Below are 5,682 nucleotides of genomic sequence, written 5' to 3'. Positions count from 1 at the left end.
ATATACATATATATATATATATATATATACATTTATTTAATACATTTTATCTTTCACAATGACAGACTTCTGTATTAATTTGATAAACTGAAGGCCTTGGAGAAGAGGATAAGAGAGGGTCAGAATTCCTATAGATCAAAATCACTTGAAAGACTTTACAATCTAGATTATTTAAAAAGGCACAAGGATGCATGTATAACTCACCCAAGAAAAGGGTGGTCTAGGCCTCAAATGTGATACTCTTAAGGCTATGGAATAAGGATGAAAGATACTGGTTTACCCAGTAAAAGGAACATTTTCTTTTCTAGTCCCTAGATTATACCAGTTCCTTGCAACTCCTGTTATGAGTTCTGAATCACCAGTACTGCTTTGGGATAGAGAAAATGAACAATAATTGTTTTTTTTTAATAGGAGTAGAGTATTAGGTTCTCAAGTAAATATGTTTAGTTGGATTTCCATCTCATATCAGAGCCAGAAAGATACCAGTGAATAAGATTAAAAGGGCATGAAAATTTGTAGAATTGAAGGGGGATTCTGATTAGTAAAGTGTTAATGTGGGGGTTCCATGCAAAAAAAAAGAGAATAGAATGTCTAAAAACCATCTTACCAAATGAAATATTATTTGTAAAATACATAACAGAATCTGGCACACAGTAGATTATGCGGGCTATTATTAATGCTATTATAAAAATGGAAGGGCTTCAGAAAACAGAGGATTTTCTTATTACTAAAATGCAAATGTTGTGCTAAGGTTATTGAAAGTGAAGGATAAAAAGGACTTGTTTTGTAAAAGCCAAAAGGATGCCAAAAGAAGAAATAGAAAAAGCAAGAGTATTGGTGACAATGAGAAGGTCTTGCTGTTTAACAATTATTTAGCTTCTAGTTTTGCTATAAAGTAAGATGATCTTGCACCTTTAGAAAAGGACCAAACAAAAACAACAAAAATCTAATAAATTAATACCCAAGAAAAGTAGGTAGATAGTAAAAGATCATCTACTTCCCTGGATAAGCATAATTCACCAGGCTCAAATGAACTAAATTATAGATTAAGAAAGAACTGGCAGAAGGGAATAATGAGCCAGAAGGCTTTAGATCAAATAAACAAGTATCTTTTACATACTTACTTTGTGCCAGTCACTATTCTAAGTGCTAAAAATACAAATAAAGGCCCAAAAAGATGGAAAAAGAAAAAATAATTATCCTTACCAATCTTTCTCCATGAGGAAAGGGATACAATTTATAAATATCTAACTCTATACTCATTTTTATATTTCCTTTTTTGGGTTTCTCTTCTTTTGAGAAAGGTGCTTTAAATCTCCTATAATTATTATTTCAGTATAACATTTTGCAATTCAGTTAGTTTCCCCACACACACATTTTTTAATTTAAACACTATGCTATTGGAAATGCTAGGAGCATACTCATAAAGATGTGTGAGCCTTTGGTGGGAGATAAGACAATTCACAGTAGTGAGAGATAAACAGAGAAATTATATTATTTTACTGGATCCATAGAGAATGAGCCAATATCAATACTCAACTGATATTTAATGTACAAATAAAAGATATTGATATAGGAGACTTCTGGGTAAGCATGGTGGCAGACTAGATGTGGGACTCTTCCTCTCCTCAGCACCCACTGATATAGACTACCTCAAAAGACAAAAAAAAAACAAAAAAACAAATTCATAAGAACAAAGGGACTCTACCATAGGGCGCAGCATTGAAAGTGTGTGGGATTTGGGCATTTCCACACTATAAGGGGGTGAAAAAGCTCCCACTAAAACATGAGCTGATCTACCCTCCCCCACCCTACCTACAGAGCCAGCATGTGGCCAGAATCAGCGAGTGAGTGAGGGACACCTCTAGAGTGAGTAAGGGGCACCTCTACGTCCTTGGGAGCTGACTAAGATGACCAAAGACCTACCCCTAAGAGCAGCTACATCTGAATCCCTGGTGGGCTGGGGAGCACTGTCCGTGGGTGCTCTCCAGAAGGTGGTGCAAAGAAGGGCAGCCAACAGCAGAAGCTGTGGGGATTCAAGAGCTTGCTACAGGAAAAATCCTTGCTCCTTAAGAGAGACTGCCCATCTCATTCAGGTTTCTGACTAAAAAGGGAAGGCAAAACCTCCACATTGATAGCAAATTGTGCCCAGGAGCCACAACCTCCCTCCACACACACACACACACACACACACACACACACACACACACACACACACACAAAGGCATTGACTCTGGAAAATTTTTACAGAGGAAAAACCCAGGCTACATAGGAAATAGAGGAGGAAATTCAAACAAAGCCAAAACCTTCCAAAAAAATGGAAATTGTACACAAACTCTTGAAGAATTTAAATTGGAGCTCATCAAAAATATGGAAGCCCTCTGGCAAGAAAAGTGGGAAATAGTTCAAAGAGAAAATAACAGTCTAAGGGACAAAAACTCCTAATTGGAGAAACAGCTGGAAGCCACAAAAAGCAGGATAGACCAAACTGAAAAGGAATTTCAAAAGATTATAGCAGAAAATCAATATTAAAGCAAAAAAAACAAAAGATTATAACAAAAAACCAGGCCCTAAGGACCAGAATTGGGCAACTGGAAACCAATGATCTTGCAAAACAGCACGAATTAATAAAGCAAAGTCAAAAGATTGACAAAATAGAAGAAAACATAAAATATCTCACTGAAAAGATGACAGATCAGGAAAACAGATCACAATGAGACAATTTGAGAATTATTGGTCTACCTGAAAAGCCAGAAATGAACAGAAATCTTGACATCATACTAAAAGATACTGATATAAAGGGAGACTTTTAAATAATATCCTAAATAATTAATGGGATTTTTCCTTGAACCCATTAATTATTTAGGACATTATAGCATTTATTTGTATTTCCAGTGTTAAATATTTCTGGGGTTTTTTTGCATTTGAATATAGTTTTGAGTATCCTTGAACAAGTTCTATTTTATATCTTCTTTTTAGTCTGTTAGATTTGTCCTTTTTGAAAGAGGAACATTAAAGTCTCCTACAGTTGTGCTTGTATGCCATTTTACATTTCAGTTACATTTTTCTCATTTTTGAATTTAGATGCTAACCCAGTTTGTACTTCTGAGTTATATCTCCCCAGGGAATTATTATACCAGTTTCAAAGTCCATTTAGGTATGTACTTCTCACACAAATAATTTTCAAAAGAATTGCAAAATATTAATAGTCATGTCAAAGATAAGATCCCAATCACTAATGATAAGTGAATTGCACACTAAAACAAATCTGAGATTTCATTTCATATGACAAAATAAGGATGAAAAAAGATGGGAATGTGTAGTTAAAGTTAGAGGGACTATGGGAAGACAGAGATATTAATACACAGTATAAAGCTGTTCAATACTTTAAGAAAATGATTTGGAATTATGTTTAGTAACTGACCCCACCCAAACAAATACCTTTTCATTCAGAGGTCTGGCTGTTAAGGATATATTAAAATGGAGTCAATGATAGAAAGAAAAAATTAATATAGTGATAATATGACATTTGTAATAGTAAAAAAATGGACACAAAGCAAATACTCTGTGATTAGAGAATACATAAAGAAGATGTGGTACATGAGAGGCAGCATGTTAAACTAGACAGAGCACTAGACTTGAAATCTGGAAGGCTTGGATTCCAATCCAACCTCAGACATTTACTACGTAGGTGATTCTGGTTAAGTTACTCAACCTCTTTTTGACTCAATTGACTCAGCTTTAAAATTAAGGGGGTAAAGGGGCAGCTGGGTGGCTCAGTGGATTGAGAGTCAGGCCTAGAGATGGGAGGTCTTAGGTTCAAATCTGGCCTCAGACACTTCCCAGCTGTGTGACTCTGGGCAAGTCACTTAACCCCCATCGCCTAACCCTTACCACTCTTCTGCCTTGGAGCCAATACACAGTATTGGCTCTAAGACAGAAAGTAAGTGTTTAAAAAAAAAAACAAAATAAAATTAAAGGGTAGTCTGGACCTTTAAGATCCCTTCCAATTCTGAATCTCTAACAGTATGAGCCTACTGTGTTCTAAAAGAAAACTATGAACCATGGGAAGACTTTTATGAACTGAGGCAAACCAAAACCAAGAAAACAATGTATGTACAACAGTCACACATACTGTATGACTATTATAACTAAGGTTGACCCAGAAAGGAAGTATAAGAATGAACATCCTATTTTTTGCAAGGTGAAGGGCTGTGTGCATAAGGTCTTTAGATGGTTGATTATAGATTGATGGATAGATTTTTTTTCCCTTTTTTTAAAGGGATGACTTTTCCAGGTGTATGAGGGTGATGAATGTACAAGAAAAATGAAGAAATTAAAAAGCAAAAGAAATCATTAAAAACTACATACAGATAGATAGAAAGATAGATAGATAGATAGATAGATAGATAGATAGATAGATAGATAGATAGATAGATAACATTTTTAAAAGACCATGGAATAATAGAGATGTAAGGTAATACATTCCTTTTATAAGGAATAGGGCTTACATCTGTAAATTATAGGTCAAAGATTTTGACTTTTATTCCTAGAAAAAAATTCCAGAAGATATTTTTATCTATATGATCAGTGAACATCTAGAAAAAAAAATAGTGGCAAGCTCCAAAGGCCAATATGTCTTTTTATGAATAGATGATGCCATGTTGAACTTACTTCTTTTTTAATGGAGCTACTCAATTGGCAGACTAATGAAATCCTGTAGATGAAATTTATACTGATTTTATTAAAGCATATAATGCTGAATCATGCAATCCTTGTGGAAAACTCAGAGTATGTGGCTAGGTAATATGAGATGAATTCAGATATGGTTGAATACCCAGGCCTATGGTTATTAACATTGTTGAATGTTCAAACAATGTCATTAATATTTATACGTCAACTTTTAAGAAGGAAGTCAGTGGTGATTGTGGGTACTGGGATTGATTCTGGTTATTTAAATTTTTTATTTCTATAAAAATCCAAATGGCATGGCTAATAAATTTATAAACTGCAAAAAATTAGAAATTATAGCTATCATACTGAATTATAGAATCAAGATTTCAAAAGATCATGTCAGGGTAGTATATAAAGCAATAACTAATAAAAAATGTAATGTAGTAGCATTAAATTAATAGATGACTCCTTGTTGTTTGGTTATTTTAGTCATGTCTTACCCTTCATGACTCCATTTTGAATTTTCTTGGCAAAAATATTGGAGTGACTTGCTATTCCCTTCTCCTGCTCATTTTACAGATGAGAAGACTGAGGCAAATGAGGTCAAGTAATTTACCCGAGATCATGCAGCTAGTAGATGTCTGAGGATGCATTTGAACTGAGGTCTTCCTCGCTTCAGGCCTAGCAGTTTATCCACTGTCCCACAAAAATGCCCTAATAGAGAATTTCTGGGCTTAAGAAATAAATTTCACAGATATAAGATAAAGGAGGACTCTAAAGTCAAGTAGGATAGAGGTGAAGAGTTTTAATATGTTGCCATATAAGGATGTAGGAATGGAACTGGGGGTATTTATGCTAAAGAAAATAAAACTTAGAAGTACATGATAGTTGTCTCAAATATATTAATAACAAAAATAATAACATGTGCATGGCATTCATTAAATATCAGGCAATATGATTGAAGATTTATAATTTTGTTTTTATTTGAGCCTTACAAAATCCTTGTGA

This window comes from Monodelphis domestica, chromosome 4 (assembly GCF_027887165.1).
Source record: "Monodelphis domestica isolate mMonDom1 chromosome 4, mMonDom1.pri, whole genome shotgun sequence".
Lineage (NCBI taxonomy): Eukaryota > Metazoa > Chordata > Mammalia > Didelphimorphia > Didelphidae > Monodelphis > Monodelphis domestica.
The sequence above is the reverse complement of the archived record's forward strand: the minus strand, read 5'-3'. Positions refer to the sequence as shown.